The sequence below is a fragment of the Ranitomeya variabilis genome, chromosome 1 (assembly GCF_051348905.1).
Source record: "Ranitomeya variabilis isolate aRanVar5 chromosome 1, aRanVar5.hap1, whole genome shotgun sequence".
NCBI classification, from domain to species: domain Eukaryota; kingdom Metazoa; phylum Chordata; class Amphibia; order Anura; family Dendrobatidae; genus Ranitomeya; species Ranitomeya variabilis.
This window is the reverse complement of record NC_135232.1, coordinates 306,486,779-306,510,269: the sequence shown is the minus strand read 5'-3', so window position 1 is coordinate 306,510,269 and position 23,491 is coordinate 306,486,779.

Sequence of the window (23,491 nt, the reverse complement as noted above, 5' to 3'; positions counted from 1 at the left end):
ATTATGTCCAATGTGCCTTTTTTTCTCTGTATTTTGTGTTGTTCCAATACACACAAAAGGAATAAATGTATATAACAAAACTTGTGCAATTGAAATAATTCATTTTCTGGAAAAATTTGAAGGGTGCCAAAATTTTCATCCATGACTGTATAGTAGAAAAATCAGTACTATTGAGCCATCCATTCATCTATACCACCAAGGAAGATTTTATTAGTAAGAAACATGTTTTTCATAGTCTTTAATATCTAGGATTTATATTAAAGTGCTTCCTTTAGTCCGAAAATACTGTACATGTACCCCTACTGTGCACTGCACTAGTCAGCATTAAAATGGGATGTCATGTGAAGAAGGAGCATTCAAAACTATGCTATGAGGTCTTAGATTTTCTAGTTATTCTTCTACCAAGGATTATTCAACATATTGCAAGCTGATCAAAAGTGAGACTCTTAACAGGATGAACTATCACTAATATTATTAGTTTTTCCTTTTTGTACATGTTGCAGGTATATATTGGGACCTTGTTGTACCTTGCACAGAGAGGACCACCATACTCTGACCTCAGTCTATAACCCCTCATTTATTTACCAATAGATTTGTAAAGCTATAAGTGAAAGGTCATTCTTGGACCCAATGACTGTCTAATCTGCAAATACATGAATCACTCAGCTGGCTTTTTCTTCCTGAAGACAGGCAGAAAGCTTGCTATCAAAGGACTTAAGTAGATGTGTTTATTTTTGTAAATCTGCACAACTTTTCCCCTCCCATCCATTTCTCTAGTCTTGATTCCATCCCAAGTCTTTCCTTATGAAGCCTATTTATCAAGCAATAACTGCCCTGCTAAAGGAAAGGTACTTAACCCTGAACATTCTGTTATCGCTGTAAAAGAGTGCAAGAGAAAGTGTATTTATGGGGACGGAATATCACAAATGGTTTTTGAAATCATGACAGTATATAAAATTCATTATTAAAAAGAAACAAAAAGTATTAAAGATTTTTCAGTATCTATACTTCAAGAAATAGCCAAGCATCGCCAGTGTATATTTGCATGGGAAAGTTGTAAAGAATAACCATCAACCAAACATGGATCTGACAATTCGTTTTTTGCTCTTCTTTAGTAGGGAAATGTTATTGCCAACTTTTATGCAGTGTGTACTGTAATGTAAGATATATCTACCTCCTCTTTTTATGGACAAATCGTTGGAGACCCTTTTTAACTAATAAAACTTTGCAAAATCAGTGGTGATCCATCTCCACTGGTGCTCCTTAAACAGTGAGGCTTCCCCAGTTATTGGTGGTTATTAAGGCACAACTGTGGACCTACTTCTAATAAAAGTGATCATATGCTTAAACCTTTCTCTGACTGTAGCAATATTTGGTTAAGTATAATAACTGATCATTTGTGTACTTAAAGCACCACTCCAGCATTTCTTTCTTTTTTTCAGCACTGGAATGGTGTTTTAAATGTAGGCCCCTTGGGCTCGGTCATATATTCAGCTTCCAGCAACTTCACCTTTTACCAACGCCGCTCCAGTCCCATGGCACTATCTCGTGACCGTAACATCTGACTGGCTGGAAAACAGAAGTTATGTCACAAAGCTCAATGCAAGGCTATAAGAGCCAGAATGAGACTCTCATAGCCTTGTATTGAAAAGTGACCTCCGACGCACTCCATGAAATACTGGAGCTGCTGGAAGGTGACTTTTCGCTGGAGACCAACGAGAGCGATGCTGAAAAAGCATGAAGGCAGCGGAAGGTGAATATGAGATGGGAGCAGGGGAATTACATTTAAAGCACCACTCCAGTGGTGCAAAAAATAAAATACTGGAGTGGTGTTTTCATTTATTTCGAATTCAGGATAAAAATGGGAAAAAAAATCTAAAAATAAATATATGTATATAAATGTAAACTCAGCTCTGACAGCCAATGTAGTGGGGTTTGGAGTTAGCAGTGAAACTGTCAGAAGGAAGGTCATCGGACTGTACGGCCATCAAGCACATCATTTGCATATGAACAAAAAAAAGTTCTCTCCAAAATTATCCAGCACATTTTTAAATTAAATGAATGGTATTGCTCTTATAAGTCTGATCTAAATGACTTGCTCTATCTGCTGTAAGGTCACCTACTGGAATGGTTCTCTGCTTTGTCTTACTATATACAGTCCATAAAAATCAAGAAAAAAGCTGAATGGCACTAATAAACAGGTGAGTACTCACTGTTTGAGCGGGTTTAGCAGAGTCCAGTAGATTTAGCTTAGTCAACAACCCCACCAATCGGTAATCCACGGAATATGGCGTGCTTGCTTGAAAAAACATATGTGGAAATCCAAATAGGAAAGAAAGTAGCAGCACCACACAAATCTTCCGATAAAAAAACCTTTGTCCTTTATTTCAACAACGTGCTGTGGACATGGTTACAAAGGGCACGATAGATGCAGAGCAAGCTGGTTAGGTTAATGGACTACGGCCGTTTCACGTGTTACACGCTTCAACGGGTCCAAATGAAACAGATGGTATGTCATTTCCTTTTAAACGTCATCACATGACCTCATAAAATTAAAATAATTAAAACATGCAAAACACATGAGCAAAACATATAAAAACAACCACCAACATTGTGTTTCGTTGATAATGTCACCAATTCACATAAATATCAAAAACATTTTTTCCAAAAACATATTAAACAGGCATAGAAAAAGAAATAGAAAATTATAAGAAACCCGAAAAGTCCAACCTCTCATTAAAACCTATGGGGCCCTGAACTTTAGAGATCATGTGATGACGTTTAAAAGGAAATGACATACCATCTGTTTCATTTGGACCCGTTGAAGCGTGTAACACGCGAAACGGCCGTAGTCCATTAACCTAACCAGCTTGCTCTGCATCTATCCTGCCCTCTGTACCTCTGTAACCATGTCCACAACACGTTGTTTAAATAAAGGACAAAGTTTTTTTATCGGAAGATTTGTGCAGTGCTGCTATTTTCTTTCCTATTTGGATTTCTTACTATATACATTGTGGTCTCCTGTAGCATGAACTGGGAAAAGCACAGTAAAACGTTAAAGTGGTTATTTCCAGAGCAACCAATCAGATTCCAAGCACAAGTCTAGTGAAATAAAGAGGCAGTTATTCTGATGTCATTAGTTGTATTAGACCAGGGCGCTAGTTTTGCTTTTACCATGTATTTTTAGAGCGGGGCATAAGAAAATAATTTATTAACACTTACAAAAGATGGTAATAGCATAAATTATCGAATAGTAAACAAGTCAGATGGAAACATAAAGAACCGTAATAAAACCTAAAAAAAATCTAGCACAAGACCCATAATGAAATATTAAAAGAGAATTTATTGGAAAAAAAAGTGGACAAGGCACATAAATTAAAACTATATACGAAAAAAACATACAAGATATAATAGATGAAGGTGGAGAAATACAGAGCAAAAGTTATGCTGTAGATACAGTATATAGTAGGGAGAGATCCAGAGGTGGAAAAACCTATATGCCTTGTAAATGACCAAAAAGTCCTTTGTTCATGAAATCCTCATCTATGAATATAGTAGTCAAAGAAAGTGCAAAAAATATAAATGTTTAAATACAACATATAAAGTGTCAGCGCACAATAAAAACACGCAGCGCTTAATTCATAATAGAATAAATAGTATTGAGTTCAATTCATAAATGAATTATGGAATACCAAGAATAAATAACCTAAACATATGCGAATATTATAGATAAAGGGTCACAACAATGTAAAAATATTAAAAGGACTACAAACAAATAGTATCAAAGCGCAGTGCTTGTCCTCCACCTCATCCTCCAAAGCGCGTTTCGCCAACGCTTTAATCGGGGAATCATTTTCAATGTAATTCTGACCCAATTTTTATTTTAAATTGGGACTCAAGTTTTGACCATTTGTAATGCCAATATATAGACGTCAGTGCACTAAATAATGAAATAATTGTATTTTAATTATAAATAGGACTCAGAATTGGAACATAAAGGAAAGCTGGGGGCTACATGTTATTTTCTCCTTTAGCATCCTGCTTATTTCCCACACCCGACTACTTTTTATACACATAAATGAACATATATTTCTGGACAGATGTTATTTATTACTTTAAGGAAGAAATATTCCCCAAACTCATACCGTACTGTATATAAATGCCATTAATTTGCCTGTAAATGTGTTTTTGTGGTGTGTGCTGCACATGCTGCGATACTGCTTCCTTGTGGCTTCCTACAGTGAAAAGCAACCTGATGGAATGACAGTGTGTCCGTTATAGGTTTATTAAACCTGAGTCTTCTAAACAGATGGACGACGGATTTAATTCACCCATTGACAAACTGCAGATTGCAGAACTGGAGGCATTTCACTCATTAAGCTTTTACTCCCACCTAGACGGTCAATGAGCCGAGCTCCTGAACAAGTACCAGTCATCCAGACTTCACTTCTGTTTCTGATCTCCAAGCACAGGCTTCCCGCACTTGTCTGATAAGGTGAAAATATTGTCTGGTCATACAGCAATTTCGGTAAATTGACCACATAAATAGCTCCCCTAAATTTGAGAAATCTCATGTTTACAAATTACAAAAAAAATCTAATTTATAATATTTATTCACAGTGCAATATGATTTACATTTATAATCAGGAAGTTTGGTTTAGTCAATTAATCAAAAATTGGAATATTGCAATCTTTTATATATATCTCTCCAATGCAAAGTGGTATCACTACAAACTAAAAACAAAGTAAAACAACCAATTAGAAATGTGGTTTGTTTTTGTAAAATCTGAAGGAGGGAGATCAGTTTATACCTGCAGATTATTATTATCATTATTATTAATATTATTATTCATAAGCTTTAAAGTGATCATATGCCACTATGAATGCTCTTTAATAAAACTTATAATGTTCAACTGTAAGGCTGTGTGCACACGTAGCAGATTTTTCGCGTTTTTTTCGTGGTTTTTCGCTATAAAAACGCTATAAAACCGCGAAAAAACCGCTCACATTAAGCATCCTATTTAATAGAATGCAATCCGCATTTTTTGTGCACATGCTGCATTTTTTTCCTGAGCGGAATCGCATTCCAGAAAAAAACGCAGCATGTTCATTAAATTTGCGGAATCGCGGGGATTCCGCACACCTAGGAATGCATTGATCTGCTTACTTCCCGCATGGGGCTGTGCACACCATGTGGGAAGTAAGCAGATCATGTGCAGTTGGTACCCAGGGTGGAGGAGAGGAGACTCTCCTCCACGGACTGGGCACCATATAATTGTTAAAAAAAAAAAAAATTAAAATAAAAAATCGTCCTGCACACACCATCTAAAGGAACTGAAGCCGCTGAGGAGATCGGCTGTTTGCGGAAAGTGAGTATTATTATTTTTAACATTCTATCTTTTACTATTGATGCGGCATAGGCTGCATCAATAGTAAAAAGTTGGTCAAACTTGTCAAACACTATGTTTGACAAGTGTGACCAAACTGTCAATCAGTTTTCCAAGCGATGCTACAGATCGCTTGGAAAACGCTAGCATTCTGCAAGCTAATTATGCTTGCAAAACGCTAGTTTTCTGCGGGAATATGCATGCAAATTCCGCATGCGATATACCTGCGGCAGGAGTTGCAGAATTGCCGCGGAAATTTCCGCAGCAATTCTGCAACGTGTGCACTAAGCCTAAAATGCTAAGGCTGCCGTCACACTAGCAGTATTTGGTCAGTATTTTACCTCAGTATTTGTAAGCCAAAACCAGGAGTGGGTGATAAATGCAGAAGTGGTGCATATGTTCCTATTATACTTTTCCTCTAATTGTTCCACTCCTGGTTTTGGCTTACAAATACTGATGTAAAATACAGAACAAATACTGCTAGTGTGACGGCAGCCTAAGGGTTGTCAAGTCTTAAACTACAAGTCTGCAGTCACACAATGTGATTGCAGACTTATTAATCCTCACATCACGGACACTGCGCGCTGTGAGGATTCTCCGGTGTCGGCAGCGACACTGAGCGGTCATGTGATCACAAGTTTGTGATAAGCATACTCCCAGGCACATTCCGACTAGACTGTTTCTTGCATTGCTCAATACACTTGAGAGGTCGCACTCATCTAGTCGAAATGTGACTGAGAGTTACTTGTGGTCACACGCCCGACACTCCCGGTGCCAGCATCAAAGAATACTGACAGCACACAGTGCCCGCCATGTGAGGATTTACAAGTCTGCAGTCACATATATTGACTGCAGACTTGCAGCTTAACACCGGACAACCCCTTTAGCTGTTTGCAATGAGAAACCTTTAAAGGTTGACTACTCAGGTACCCCTATAATAAGGTTGATTATAGAGTGTCCTACTCTAGGAACAAATAAAAGCATTGCTCACTTAAAATTGAAATCAATAGAGGGGTCCTTATAAAGATGAAAGGTGCGCTATATTACCGCTCTGCTCTGCCAAACAAATAAGGGTCCTTTTGAATTTTAGTTTTCTAATCTAGATATGCCAATTAAAAATACAAAATGCCCAATGAAAAAAAAAATCCAGCGTGCCATATTTGTTTGAAGGATTATCTGTTTGTAATACATTTGTTGGATAAAAGAACATGATCAATGGCCAAGAATCAGAAAAAAAACTGTAGAAATCATACATTTTCATAATTTCATGTCTATGGCCAATATCAGTGTATTAAATAAATCTGTTTTCCTGTACAACAAGAAGAGTTCAATGTTTCTCCTCCCTGCTCACTCACTAACAGTCTCTCTGTCTCCTCTTTGTCTTTTCTTATCTCTTATCTCATTCTCTATGTCCTAACTCCAAAGCACTTTCTCCTTGGTGCCCTTCCTCCAAGCATCCTCACATCTCCTGTCTGCTTTTTCTCCTAAGCGAACACTGAAATTGTAATTTCTTGTTTGTCACATTAGTCATTTCTATCAAAGTACCAGTTCATGTAATGTATGTGTGCTGTCATGTTCCTCCATTGTGCTGCATATCACAGATCTACACATCATACTTATATCAGTGTCAGCTCCACCGTTGTAATATATTACAATAAAAATACAAATAAATACAGGTGGAAACATAATATGCGCTCATACTGTGGGAATATGTAGCCTACCGTTAGGAAGCATTTATGATTTACAAGGATCAATTATCTTTAGGTTACAGCATGGACCTTAATTATTTTTCAGAATGGCTGCCTGTTTTTCTTAGGCTAAGTTCATACTGGGCGTTTTTGCTGCTTTTTTTATGCATTTTTTTTTAGTTAATTTTCAGCTGCATTTGACAGTACCAGCTATGTCTATGAGATTTCAGAAATCTCATGCACACAGCTTGTTTTTTTTTGTCATCAGTATTTTGTGCTTTGCATAGTATTTGGGATATAGAAAATGTCACTTCTTTCAGCGTTTTTTTTAATGTTTTTCACCCTTTGAATTGAATAGAAAAAAAACGCATTAAAAAGCACCAAAACCACAGCAAAAAAAATGCAGCAAAACCTTAATTTTTGCCGCAGCTTCTTTCCTGCCAAGCACTCAGGTATTGCTGCAGAAAAACGCCCAGCGTGAACTTAGCCTTATACTTGCATATATTAACCCCTTCACTACCTTTGACATATACGTACAGAACAGACCAAAACTTTGGGCACACCTTCTCATTTAAAGATTTTTCTGTATTTTCATGACTACGAAAATTGTACATTCACACTGAAGGCATCAAAACTATGAATTAACACATGAGGAATTATATACTTAACAAAAAAGTGTGAAACAACTGAAATTATGTCTTATATTCTAGGTTCTTCAAAGTAGCCACCTTTTGCTTTGATGACTGTTTTGCACACTCTTGGCATTCTCTTGATGAGCTTCAAGAGGTAGTCACCGGGAATGGTTTTCACTTCACAGGTGTGCCCTGTCAGGTATAATAAGTGGGATTTCTTGCCTTATAAATGGGGTTGGGACCATCAGTTGTGTTGTGCAGAAGTCTGGTGGATACATAGCTGATAGTCCTACTGAATAGACTGTTAGAAAAAAGGCTAAGTAAAGAAAGACGAGTGGCCATCATTACTTTAAGGGTATGTGCACACGTCCAGATTTCTTGCAGAAATTTCCTGAAGAAAACTGGAAATTTTCTGCAAGAAATCCGCATTTTTTTTTTGCGTTTTTTTTCCAATTTTTTTCGCGTTTTTTTTAGCATTCTACAAGCGTAATTAGCTTGCAGAATGCTCAAGTTTTCCAAGCGATCTGTAGCATCGCTTGGAAAACTGACTGACAAGTTGGTCACACTTGTCAAACATACTGTTTGACAAGTGTGACCAACTTTTTACTATAGATGCTGCTTATGCAGCATCTATAGTAAAAGATAGAATGTTTAAAAATAATAAAAAAAATAAAAAAATGGTTATACTCACCCTCTGCAGACAGCCAATCTCCTCAGCGGCGTCCGTTCCTATAGATGCCGGTGTGGTTCAGGACCTTCCATGATGTCGCGGCTTGTGATTGGTCGCGTGAGTCACATGAGCGGTCACGCGACCAATCACAAGACAGCGACGTCATCACAGGTCCTGAACCACACCATCTATAGGAACGGAAGAGAGAGCATGCACCGGAGAGGCGGGAACACTTCGGGGGCCATCAGAGGGTGAGTATATCACTATTTTTTATTTTAATTCTTTTTTTTTTACCAATTATATAGTGCCCAGTCCGTGGAGGAGAGTCTCCTCTCCTCCACCCTGGGTAACAACCGCACATAATCTGCTTACTTCCCGCATGGTGGGCATAGCCCCGTGCGGGAAGTAAGCAGATCAATGCACTCCTAGGTGTGCGGAATCCCCGCAATTCCGCATTTTAATGAACATGTTGCTTTTTTTTCCGCGATGCGTTTTTTTCGCGGAAAAAAATGCAACATTTGCACAAAAAATGCGGAATACCCTGTAAATAATAGGAGGCATATGTAAGCGTTTTTTTCGCATTTTTATCACATTTTTATAGCGAAAAAATGTGAAAAAAACGCGAAAAATCCTGAACGTGTGCACATGGCCTGAGAAATAAAGGTCAGTCAGTCCGAAAAATTGGGAAAACTTTGAAAGTGTCCTCAAGTGCAGTGGCAAAAACCATCAAGCGCTACAAAGAAACTGGCTCACATGAGGACCGCCCCAGGAAAGGAAGACCAAGAGTCACCTCTTCTGAGGATAAGTTTATCCGAGTCACCAGCCTCAGAAATCGCAGGTTAACAGCAGCTCAGATTAGAGACCAGGTCAATGCCACACAGAGTTCTAGCAGCAGACACATCTCTATAACAACTGTTAAGAGAAGACTTTGTGCAGCAGGCCTTCATGGTAAAATAGCTGCTAGGAAACCAATGCTAAGGACAGGCAACAAGCAGAAGAGACTTGTTTGGGTTAAACTACACAAGGAATGGGCATTAGACCAGTGGAAATCTGTGCTTTGGTCTGATGAGTCCAAATTTGAGATCTTTGGTTCCAACCACTGTGTCTTTGTGCGACACAGAAAAGGTGAACGGATGGACTCTACATGCCTGGTTTCCACCGTGAAGCATGGAGGAGGAGGTGTGATGGTGTGGGGGTGCTTTGATGGTGACACTGTTGGGGATTTATTAAAAAATGAAGGCATACTGAACCAGCATGGCTACCACAGCATCTTGCAGTGGCATGCTATTCTATCCGGTTTGCGTTTAGTTGGACCATCATTTATTTTTCAACAGTACAATGACCCCAAACACACCTCCAGGCTGTGTAAGGGCTATTTGACCAAGAAGGAGAGTGATGGGGTGCTACGCCAGATGACCTGCCCTCCACAGTCACCAGTCCTGAACCCAATCGAGATGGTTTGGGGTGAGCTGGACCGCAGAGTGAAGGCAAAAGGGCCAACAAGTGCTAAGCATCTCTGGGAACTCGTTCAAGATTGTTGGAAGACCATTTCCGGTGTCTACCTCTTGAAGCTCAACAAGAGAATGCAAAGCAGTCATCAAAGCAAAAGGTGACTACTTTGAAGAACCTAGAATATAAGACATATTTTCAGTTGTTTCACACTTTTTTGTTAAGTATATAATTCCACATGTGTTAATTCATAGTTTTGATGCCTTCAGTGTGAATGTACAATTTTCCTAGTCATGAAAATACAGAAAAAATATTTAAATGAGAAGGTGTGTCCAAACTTTTTGTCTGTACTGTATGTCAAAAGTAGTGTCCCTGCCTTTGATATGGCCTCACACGCCGAGACCACATCTTTCCCCAGGGGTGATGGCTGATTTAATCAAATTTCCAAACTTTTTTTCACCACCTAAATTTAAAATTAAAAACTAAACATGTTTAATATCTGCTTACTCGTACTGACCTTGAGAATCATATTGCCAGGTCAGTTTTACTATATGATGAAAATTGTAAATTAAAAAAAAACAATTGTGGAATTGCACTTCTTTTTGCGGTTTCAAAGCACTTGGAATTTCATATCCATTTTCCAGTACACTATATGAAGAAATTAATGGTGTAATTCAAAAGTACAACTCGTCCCGCAAAGTACAAACCTTAATATGACTGTATTGAAGGAAAAATAAAAAAAAGTTGTGACACTTGGAAAAAGGGGAGGAAAGAACAAAAACGGAAAACTGCCAGCTAGTGAAGGGGTTAAAATGAATACTGTATTTTCTCTTATTTTCAAATTGCATTTTCGGGGGAATTTTTTAACAAGTTTTTATCAGTAATGGCTATTGGTAGCTATAGGTAATCAAAAAAATCATTAGGACATTTTTAGCCATTGACTATTAAGGGTACCGTTACACAAAACGATTTACCAACGATCACGACCAGCGATACGACCTGGCCGTGATCGTTGGTAAGTCGTTGTGTGGTCGCTGGAGAGCTGTCACACAGACAGCTCTCCAGCGACCAACGATGCCGGTCCCCGGGTAACCAGGGTAAACATCGGGTTACTAAGCGCAGGGCCGCGCTTAGTAACCCGATGTTTACCCTGGTTACCAGCGTAAACGTAAAATTAAAAAAAACACATACTCACATTCCGGTGCCTGCATCCGCTTCCCTGCACTCCTCCTGCATCCTGTGTAAGCGCCGGCCAAAGCAGAGCGGTGACGTCACCGCTGTGCTGTGCTTTCACTTTACGGCCGGCGCTCACAGTCAGTGCAGGGAAGCAGACGGCTAGGGACCTGACGGACACCGGAATGTAAGTATGTACTGTTTGTTTTTTTTTTACATTTACGATGGTAACCAGGGTAAACATCGGGTTACTAAGCGCGGCCCTGCGCTTAGTAACCCGATGTTTACCCTGGTTACAAGCGAACGCATCGCTGGATCGGTGTCACACACACCGATGCAGCGATGACAGCGGGAGATCCAGCGACGAAATAAAGTTTCAAACGATCTGCTATGACGTACGATTCTCAGCAGGGTCCCTGATCGCCGCTGCGTGTCAGACACAGCGATATCGTATGGATATCGCTGGAACGTCACGGATCGTACCGTCGTAGCGACAAAAGTGCCACTGTGAGACGGTACCCTAAGTTAAGCATAGGTTTTTATCATATGGTCAGGAAAGACAGCAATCTAGGCGGGCCCTAGGCACTATGAGAATTTTTGTTCCCCCCGTCCCCAACAATCCCTAAGCCCTAGTATAAGTTGCATGCGGCAAAGGCTTTGTACAGTATTCGTATGTATGGTCATAAGGCTCTGTGCAGCGTGATAACACCAGAAGTGTCATGTAACACCAATAACTCATACAAGGGTGGAAATAAGTATTTGATCCCTTTCTGATTTTGTAAGTTTGCCCACTGACAAAGACATGGACAGTCTATAATTTTAAGGGTAGGTTAATTTTAACATTGAGAGAGATAGAATATCAAATATAAAATCCATAAAATCACATTGTATAAATTATATAAATGTATTTGCATTTTGCAGTGAGAAATAAGTATTTGATCCCCTACCAACCACTAAGGGTATGTACACACGTTGCAGATTTTGCTGCAGATCCGCTGCGGATTGGCCGCTGCGGATTCGCAGCAGTTTTTCCTGAGTTTACAGTACCATGTAAACCTATGGAAAACAAAATCCCGCTGTGCACATGCTGCAGAAAATACCGCGCGGAAACGTAGCATTGTTTATTCCGCAGCATGTCAATTCTTTGTGTGTATTCCGCAGCGGCTTTCACATGCTCTATAATAGGAATCCGCAGGTGTAAAACCGCAGGTGGAATCCACACAAAATCCGCCAAAAAAAATCGCAGTAAATCCGCAGTAATTCCGCAGGAAATCCGCAGTGCGGTTTACCTGCGGATTTACCAATATCAGTCTGGAAAAATCCGCAGAGTAATCCGCAGCGTGTGCACATACCCTAGGTGTTCTGGCTCCTGCAAACTAGTTAGACGCTCCTAATCAACTCTTTAACTGCATTAAAGACAGCTGTCTTACATAGTCACCTTTATAAAAGACTCCTGTCCACAGACTCAATTAATCAGTCGGACTCTAACTTCTACAACATGGGCAAGACCAAAGAGCTTTCTAAGGATGTCAGGGACAAGATCATAGATCTGCACAAAGCTGGAATGGGCTACAAAACCATAAGTAAGACGCTGGGTGAGAAGGAGACAACTGTTGGTGCAATAGTAAGAAAATGGAACAAATCCTTGATCATGAGGAAGGTGAAAGATCAGCCTAAAACTAAATGGGGGGAACTTGTTAACGATCTCAAGGCAGCTGGGACCACAGTCACCAAGAAAACCATTGGTAACACATTAAGCCTTAAGGGTTTAAAATCCTCCAGTGTCTGCAAGGTCCCCCTGCTCAAAAAGGCACATGTGCAGGCCCGTCTCAAGTTTGCCATTGAACACCTTGATGATTCTGTGAGTGATTGGGAAAAGGTGCTGTGGTCAGATGAGACAAAAATTGAGGTCTTTGGCATTAACGCAACTCGCCGTGTTTGGAGGAAGAGAATTGCTGCCTATGACCCAAAGAACGCCATCCCCACTGTCAAGCATGGAGGTGGAAACATGTTTTGGGGGTGTTTCTCTGCTAAGGGCACAGGACTTCTTCACCACATTAATGGGAAAATGGATGGATCCATGTACTGCAAAATCCTGAGTGACAACCTCCTTCCCTCCACCAGGACATTAAAAATGGGTCGTGGCTGGGTCTTCTAGCAAGACAATTACCCAAAGCATACAGCCAAGACAACAAAGGAGTGGCTCAAAAAGAAGCACATTAAGGTCATGGAGTGGCCTAGCCAGTCTCCAGACCTTAATCCCATAGAAAACTTATGGAGGGAGTTGAATCTCTGAGTTGCCAAGTGACAGCCTCAAAGTCTTAATGATTTAGATATGATCTGCAAAGAGGAGTGGACCAAAATTCCTCCTGACATGTGCGCAAACCTCATCATCAACTACAAAAAACATCTGACTGCTGTACTTGCCAAAAAAGGATTTTGCCACCAAAATATTAAGTCTTGTTTGCCAGAGGGATCAAATACTTATTTCTCACTGCAAAATGCAAATAAATTTATATAATTTATACAATTTGATTTTCTGGATTTTATGTTTGATATTCTATCTCTCAATGTTAAAATTAACCTACCCTTAAAATTATAAACTGTTATGTTTTTGTCAGTGAGCAAACTTACAAAATCAGCAAGGGCTCAAATACTTATTTCCCTCACTGTATTTCAGAAGTTGGTACCTAAAAGAATCTGAAGAGATATGCAGGGAAATACAGTCCATGTTCCATGTCTGGGAATTGGTGGTCTGCAGGACTGATGGGTTTCAGTTTTAGTTGCTCAGTGGTACATTCCATGTCCAGAACCTAGTTAATGTTCCTCATCTCATTTTCTGTTCCTTGAGTTTTTGTATACTGTTGTTGATTCCTTGGTTTGTAATATAGAGTCATTAAAAAGAGTCAGTCAGCACTAAAATCTGTATATAAAAGACACAAGTACTAGTTGGGGGACTTCCACTAAGAAGAGCCATACCTTTAGTTTATAAATCCACTGGCTAGTTTTGGAGAAAGCCTTCTTTATGTGCATACGCAAATGAGGAGCATGAGGCGCAATATGTGGGGACACATATATTGAAGCACCCATCTGCCATCAGTTTTACCAGATTGCTCAGCCCCACCTGTGTTAGACCTCTGCTTACTTACAGATATGGATTTCGTAGCTGACTGAATTCCTTTGACACCAGAATAAGCTAAAAATTATAACATCTAAAAGGAAAAGTTTTATTATGCCCAAAATGCACAGAAATAATGAGAACTTCTCATTGGTCATGAGATTTAATTGACCACTATGATGCTGAGATAGCATACTGAGCACACCGCCGTTGGACCTGCCAAAGTACTATTTCATATATGCAGCTGGACCAATAAGAATATAAGAGACAGGCAAATTTACTTGAATTTTACAAAAATCTGCATTCTACAGAATACAATTTATTTGTAATTCACTCTGTGCAGATTCAGCAAAATGGAGTCAAGCTGCGGGCCTCCATATTCCTAAACAGTAGAGGGTCAGCAAAAGGTTAGAAAGAAAAAATAAATTACTCACCTCTCTTGGCCACTTTTGCTGCTCCCTACCCTTGTCTGGTCTGCCACGCTTCCATCACGTTACATCACCTGCACAGAGTGCTTAATCAAGGGAAGGGGTTTCATGAGCCAGAAAGCCACAAATGTTTACTGTACATGCTCTTGGGCCTGCTCGCTTCTGGAAATAACAGCCTAGAGTGAACAGCAGGGAGCTGTTTCCGGCTACAGACCCTGGACTTTACTGTGAAGAAGGCCAGGGCCATAGTCATGGCTGAGCTACTCGTCAGCTCACCTGCAGCTCCACTCTCTCCACTGGCAGGTCTTCTATTCAGCTCCAGTCGGACTGCTCCAGTCCCTTTGGGAATAACTGAGACACAATCCAAGAATAACTTCAAACACAAAACTTTACGTTCATATCTTCGCAGCTCATCCAGTTCCAGTACAACAGTTACATCAGGTTTCACAGTGTATGTCATTTCAGCTTTCCCTTTAATCCTTTCCTCCTCACACAGCTTGAGCCCGGATCCTACCATCTCATACGGAATTTCAGCATCCTCCCTGTCCAGATTCCTTGCCTTAAGTGGGGGTTCCCTCAGCAGCCGTTTCGCCCCAACTCCGAGGTCATCAGCCCACACAAACATCTGCCACATGGTGAGCGACCTGCCCATCTGTCCTGCTGTGTCTACTTGTAAATTAAGCTTTCATCCAGAAGCTGCTAATGTTTGTATGGCTTTGGTCAACCTGGTATTGGGGTGCTGAATGGCTGGGCACTATGCTTAGGCATACAACGTTGTGGGGTATCTATCTTGTTCCTGGACACTTAAGCCCTGCTGAGCTTTATGGGCACCCAGGCCCTTCTGCCTCCAACCAGGAAGCTTCCCTATCTGATATCCCAATGACCCCTCCTACAGTAACTATCTACACTGAAATGGCCCTTCTAGTGGTCAATTACCGCACTATGCTTTCCCTACACACATTACAAATGTAAGACATTATGGATAGATATATATATATACATTTGGCTTTAAAACATACATCTCAGTAACAGTACAGGGCGTCAAATATACATATACAAACCCTAACTGTTCCACTACCCCAACCACTCCATATACCAGACCTCTGCCCTTCTCTAATAACCTCCCTCTCCAACATCACTGAAGGAGAGCTTACTCGCCTCTTTTCCAAATCACACCTCACCACCTGTGCACTTGACCCCATCCCCTCCCACTTGCTCCCCAACCTCACTAACATGCTCATTCCAGCCCTAACCCATCTCTTCAACCTATCGCTATCTTCTAGTACCTTCCCCTCTGCCTTCAAACATGCCACCATCACACCCATCCTCAAAAAAACTAACCTTGACCCAACTGCTATGCCCAGCTACCGCCCCATATCACTGCTCCCGTTTGCTTCAAAACTCCTTGAGCAGCATGTCCATGCTCAAATTTCCTCCCACCTCTCATCTAACTCTCTCCTTGACAACCTCCAATCTGGCTTCCGCCCCCACCACTCCACCAAAACTGCCCTGACAAAAATTACTAATGACTTACTCACAGCCAAAGCTAACATACAGTTCTCCATCCTCCTCCTTCTTGACCTGTCCTCTGCTTTCGATAGTCGATCACTGCCAACTGCTACAGATTCTTTCTTCCCTTGGCATCAAAGACCGCACATTTAGCGTTTCCCACTCCCACACCACCTCCTCATCCCGCCCTCTCTCTGTTGGAGTCCTTCAAGACTCTGTCCTAGGGCCCCTACTTTTTTCCATCTATACCCTTGGCATAGGGCAACTCATAAAGTCCCATGGCTTCCAGTACCACCTATATGCAGATGACACTCAGATCTACCTCTCTGGCTCAGATGTTGCCTCTCTTCTGTCCAGAATCTCGGAGTGTCTGTCAGCCATATCCTCCTTCTTCACCTCTCGCTTCCTAAAACTCAATGTAGACAAAACCGAACTCATCATCTTTCCCCCATCTCGCGTATCCCCCCTACCTGATCTATCTATTATGGTAAACGGCATCACGTTCTCTCCCGCACCTGAAATCCGCTGCCTCGGGGTAACTCTCGACTCTGCCTTGTCCTTCAAACCGCACGTTCAAACTCTTGCCACCTCCTGTCGGCTCCAACTCAAAAATATTGCCAGAATCCGTCCCTTCCTCACCCCACAATCTACTAAGACTTTTGTGCTTGCTCTTATCATCTCCCACCTTGACTACTGCAACACCCTCCTCTGTGGCCTCCCTGCTGACTCTCTTGCACCACTCCAGTCTGTCCTCAACCCTGCTGCCCGGCTAATCCACCTCCTCGCTACTCCCCTGCTTCTCCCCTTTGCAAATCCCTCCACTGGCTCCCAATTCCCCAACTAATCCAGTTCAAACTACTAACACTGATCTGCAAAGCCACCCACAACATGTCCCCTCCCTATATTTCTGAACTAATCTCCCAATACCTTCCCTCACGTAATCTCCGATCCTCCCAAGACCTCCTACTCTCCTCCACACTTATTCGTTCCTCACACAACTGCCTCCAAGATTTCTCCCGAATATACCCCATTCTCTGGAATTCCATGCCTCAACACCTCTGACTATCCACCACCCTCGGATCCTTCAGACGGAACCTGAAAACCCATCTCTTCAAGAAAGCCTACAGCCTGCAATAACCATTCTGCTGCCTCGCCATCGCCAGAGCCGCCGCCTCACCACCGCCAGAGCTGCTGCACCTCCAACCTTCTGTCTCTTCCCCATTATCCCATAGAATGTAAGTCCACAAGGACAGGGTCCTCTCCCCTCTGTACCAGTCTGTCACTGTAAACTTGTTTACTGTAAATGATATTTATAACCCTGTATGTAACCCCTTCTCATGTACAGCACCATGGAATTAATGGTGCTATATATATAAATAATAATAATAATACACGATAGTAAACTGAGAAAGGCACAGAGATTAAGAGGAATTCCCGCAACCCCCTTACACATGCGTCGTTAAGTCTAGGGCCTGCTCATGTTCCACTCTATCCTTTTACTGCATCCAGGATTAAGGTACACAGAGTGGTAGTCATGGTCGAAGGGCCACACCCTGGCACCCCACAAATAAACAGTGTCTCTGTCCATCAATATCATTTTGTATGTAGTGGGGTATAACAACAATTGAACTCGGACTGTTATGTAAAGATGGAATGTTTGATAAGAAGCAAGTGTCTCCTCATTTATGTGTGGCTGATCCTGAACCAAAGGACGTGGATGCAGCGGAGTCCCTGCACATCACAATGGGGCAGCAGATGCGTTGGAAAACTGCATCCGCTGCCCCCATTGTGCGGCGCTTTCACAGTTAGCATCAGAGCGCCGCAACGTCACATAGCGACGTGCAGTGCACGACGCTAGTGTGAAAGTAGCCTAAGTTTCAAAACTACTGTGCTGCTCCATTTGACATTGGTCAAGCAGTATCGAAGCCTTAGGCTGGGGTCACATGGCCGTTGATTCCCTCATGCGAGAAAATCGTGATGATTTTCCTAATGTCACTCATAATCAAACTGTCAATTTGATCTGAGTGACAACTTAGTGTGATCCAATTCTCTTGCACGAGAGAATCGCAGCACAGGTGCGGAGAAAATAGAGAACTTAATTTCTCCATATTTTCCGTACTCTGTGTCCGCAGTGATGGGACTGCACTGGGATGACATCCAAATGCAGTCCAATTATTCACACGCACCCATAGACTTGTATGGGTTTGCGTGATCCGATTATTGGATGCACAGCATGCTGCGATTCTTTTCTCATGCTGAATTGGCATGAGAAAAAAATGACAGATTTGCACTGCCCCATAGTTTAACATTGGGCCAAGTACTATATGATAAAACATCGGATAGCACTCGGTCGTGTTATACACTCATGTGAGTGAACCCTAAGGGTACCGTCTCACATAATGATTTACCAACGATCACGACCAGCGATACGACCTGGCCGTGATCGTTGGTAAGTGGTTGTGTGGTCGCTGGGGAGCTGTCACACAGTCAGCTCTCCAGCGACCAACGATGCCGAGGTCCCCGGGTAACCAGGGTAAACATCGGGTTACTAAGCGCAGGGCCGCGCTTAGTAACCCGATGTTTACCGTGGTTACCAGCGTAAAAGTAAAAAAAAACAAACAGTACATACTTACATTCCGGTGTCTGTCCCCCGGCGTTCTGCTTCTCTCCACTGTGTCTGTGCCAGCCGGAAAGCACAGCGGTGACGTCACCGCTGTGCTCGCTTTCCGGCCGGCCGGCGCTCACAGTGCAAAGAAGCAGAACGCCGGGGGACAGACACCGGAATGTAAGTATGTACTGTTTGGGTTTTTTTACTTTTACGCTGGTAACCACGGTAAACATCGGGTTACTAAGCGCGGCCCTGCGCTTACTAACCCGATGTTTACCCTGGTTACAAGCGAACGCATCGCTGGATCGCTGTCACACACAACGATCCAGCGATGACAGCGGGAGATCCAGCGACGAAAGAAAGTTCCAAACGATCTGCTATGACGTACGATTCTCAGCAGGGTCCCTGATCGCTGCTGCGTGTCACACACAGCGATATCGTATGGATATCGCTGGAACGTCACGGATCGTACCGTCGTAGCGACAAAAGTGCCACTGTGTGACGGTACCCTAAGTATCACACTTAATTGGACGAGTGCAATCCAATTCAAAATCAGATTGCACTCAGACCAATGTTATTCAATGAGGCCGTGCAGATCTGCGTATTTTTTCTCAGCTGTATTCAGCATGCTGTGATTTTACTCCAAAATCTGACGGGTGTGAGAAAAAAAATCACATGCCGTACAGACCATCTGTATGGCATGCAATTTTTACAGGTACATTAAAAGTTTAAGAAACTAAAGATTATTAAAAATAACGGATTGCACACTGATAACAAGTAAGAAAAGTAAGTAAAAATCGTCCCACTCTCCTGGATGAGAATGGGGCCGATTTTTTTATGCTAGTTTGTGCAAACCCTAAGAAAAGTAGTGATCCATCATAATTATATTTGCAATCATAGATCAAAGCTAAGAGAACATAGTTTAGGGTGTGTTATCCCCATCCCCTGCAATTCATTAAATCTGATGGACTTCTGTCAAGTTCAGTTCAGATTCCTAAAACTGCAGCCACCAAAGAATTCTATACTCGGCAAGGAGGCCTTCAAGGAAAGCCGTGGCCACAAAACAAACTAAACCTGCTATCTGTTTATCTTGGCTCAAACCAGTAGGGCAGCTAAATCATTCTTATCTGTGTTGGATTGTGCTGGTAATTACCAGTGGTGTGAAACGTCTGCAAAGTGCTCTCCTTTTATCAATTTCCTAACTGACAATCTAGCAGGAAATCTTTTAATTTATTAGCCAGATACCCATTCATGCGAATACTGGTAACTCACATTTGTGTTTTTGGCTCACATTGGCATTTTTTAAATGTGAAATTTTTTTTAGTTTTTTTTTTTATTATATTTGTGAACCAAACTCTTACCCTATTTTCTAAAATCACAAGTCTGCTGCATTTTAATTGATCATTTGGCTGAACCTAGGTAGCATCATTATTATTATAAGTGTTTTGCATTTTACACTGAAAAAAATCATAATGTGATGTTAGCCTTAGGCCCTGAAAATGGAGGCATGAGAAATCATCTAAGTTTCATCCAGAAAACTCAGACTTTTTTTTCTAATTTTCATCCAATTTTCATCCGTGTGCCATCTGTGTGTCCATTTTTTAAGTCCGTGTGACGTCCGTGCGTGATCAGTTTTGATATATCTATACTAAAAAAAATTTACATAATAACATACAGTTTACAATAGAAATTTTTCCTTAAAATTGGATGTCACTTGGATATTCTGTGTGGGATCTGATTGTTTTTACGCACTCATGAACTTGAATGGGGAGTCTCATCTGAGACTTATTAGAAAGTACAGTACGCTGCGATTCTTTTTCTCATGAACAGTTGAACAGAGAAAAGATATTGTTTATCGGAACAGACCTACTGAATAATATGGGTCAGTGTACTGTCCGATTAAAATTGGACAGCACAGGTCTGATTTCTATGCTCATCTGCATGAGCCCTTAGTCGCATTCAGATGTTAGTTTTTGTCTACAAGTGCAGTGCTAGCCATGTGACTTACAGATAGCACTCATACGTATGACAGTTTGCTTATTATTTGTTATGCTTTGCTTATAGAGTGCTATCTTATTCAACAGTGCTAACATACATTATAATCATTGGGGCTCACAAGCTAAATTCTCTGTCAGTATGTCCTTGGAGTGTGGGAGGAAACCGAAGCACCCAAAGGAAACCCACGCAAACACAGCAAACACATACAAACTCTTTACAGTTGTTGTACTTGGTGAGATTTGAACCCAAGACCCAGCGCTACAAAGCAATAGTGCTAACAACTGAGCCACTGTGCTATTCACATATCTGTGATTTTTTTTTGTGCTCCATGGTAAATCGTGAAGATATTGAATACAACTCAGCAATGAAAGTCTATGAGTCCGTGAAAAAATCTAACAGCACTTAAATGCCATCCAAGTGTTGTCCGTTTTTCACTGACTGTTACAGACTGTTAGAAAGGAGAAGGTAATGTAAGGTGGCTGCCATATAGTGGATGGGAGACATGGATGTCCTCTGTTACGTAAAACCTGGAGTAATGCTCTAATACACATAGTACTAAGAGGGGTTACTCAACCATGGAAGGGCCAGGTCTTAAAGTGAGCAACTGAAGAGTAAACATGGATACCGAAGGACATGCCTGCACATAAGGAAAGAGACATAGTGACGCAAAAAACTACTGTTATATGAAAAAGTTTGGGCACCCCTATTAATCTTAAGCTTAATGTTTTATAAAAATTGTTTTTTTTTTTGCAACAGCTATTTCAGTTTCATATATCTAATAAATGTTGGACACAGTAATGTGTCTGCCTTGAAATGAGGTTTATTGTACTAACAGAAAATGTGCAATCTGCATTCAAACAAAGTTTGACAGGTGCATAAGTATGGGCACCCTTATCATTTTCTTGTTTTAAATACTCCTACCTACTTTTTACTGACTTACTAAAGCACTTTTTTTGGTTTTGTAACCTCATTGAGCTTTGAACTTCATAGTCAGGTGTATGCAGTCATGAGAAAAGCTACTTAAAGTGGCCACTTGCAAGTTGTTCTCCTGTTTGAATCTCCTCTGAAGAGTGGCATCATGGGCTCCTCAAAACAACTGTCAATTGATCTGAAAACAAAGATTATTCAACATAGTTGTTCAGGGGAATGATACAAAAAGCTGTCTCAGAGATTTAACCTGTCAATTTCCAATGTGAGGAACATAGTAAGGAAATGGAAGAACACAGGTACAGTTCTTGTTAAGGCCAGAAGTGGCAGGCCAAGAAAAACATCAGAAAGGCAGAGAAGAAGAATGGTGAGATCAGTCAATTTCTACAGAAGGAAACTCCAATTGTGAAAGTACAGGTATACCTAATAAAGTGGCCGACGAATAACCATCTCGGGCATACACTGTGTGCACAATTATTACGCAAGTATTTGCTGTCTATTTGTCTATTTGATGTCTATGTGTGTAATGAGGGAGGGTGCAACTTAAGGATATAAACACCATAGATCAATGTCTGCAGAATTATTAGGCAGCTTGTTCTCCTCAATTAAAATGGGCCAAAAAGAGATTTAACTGACTCTGAAAACTCAAAAATGATTAAAAGTCTTACAGAGGGATACAGCACTCTTGAAATTGCGAAGATATTGGGGTGATCTCAAAACCATCAACAGTTTTGTTGCAAATAGTCAACAGGGTCACAAAAAAAATGCACATTAACTGCCAAAGATATGAGAAGAATCAAGTGTGAAGTGACCAGGAACCCACTCCTGAACAAGACAGAAGTTGAAATGTTAAGACTGTGCCAAAAATATCTGACAAATTTTTCAAAGGTTTTTGGACCCATGACAGTGACTCTTGACGGACCAGATGGATGGGCATGTGGCTGGATCAGTACCTCCACTTTAAAGGGAACCTGTCACCCCGTTTTTTCGGTATGAGATAAAAATACTGTTAAATAGGGCCTGAGCTGTGCATTACAATAGTGTAGTTTGTGGACCCCGATTCCCCACCTATGCTGCCGAAATACGTTACCAAAGTAGTCGTTTTCGCCTGTCAATCAGGCTGGTCAGGTCAAAAGGGCGTGGTGTCTTCCCCCAGATCTTGCGTAGTTTTCCGTTGGTGGCGTAGTGGTGTGCGCATGTCCAAGGTCCCAAATCCTGCACAGGGGTGTGAAAATAGCAGCGATGTCCGTTATTCCATTGGTGGTCGGTGGGCGCGGCCATCTTGCTTTGGCCGCGCGTGCGCAGAAGCGGCGCTCTGCTGGCCGCGGCTTCAGGAAAATGGCCGCGGGCATCCGCGCGTGCGCAGATGGCTATCGCGGCGGCCATTTTCATGAAGCAGAGTTTGCATCTCGGCTTCACGAAAATGGCCGCCGCGATAGCCATCTGCGCACGCGCGGATGCCCGCGGCCATTTTCCTGAAGCCGCGGCCAGCAGAGCACCGCTTCTGCGCACGCGCGGCCAAAGCAAGATGGCCGCGCCCACCGACCACCAATGGAATAACGGACATCGCTGCTATTTTCACCCCCCCGTGCAGGATTCGGGACCTTGGACATGCGCACACCACTACGCCACCAACGGAAAACTACGCAAGATCTGGGGGAAGACACCACGCCCATCTGACCAGACCAGCCTGATTGACAGGCGAAAACGACTACTTTGGTAACGTATTTCGGCAGCATAGGTGGGGAATCGGGGTCCACAAACTACACTATTGTAATGCACAGCTCAGGCCCTATTTAACAGTATTTTTATCTCATACCGAAAAAACGGGGTGACAGGTTCCCTTTAACACAGATGCCAGCAGTGTGGTAGTGGGATACTGCTATGGACTGGTATTATTAATG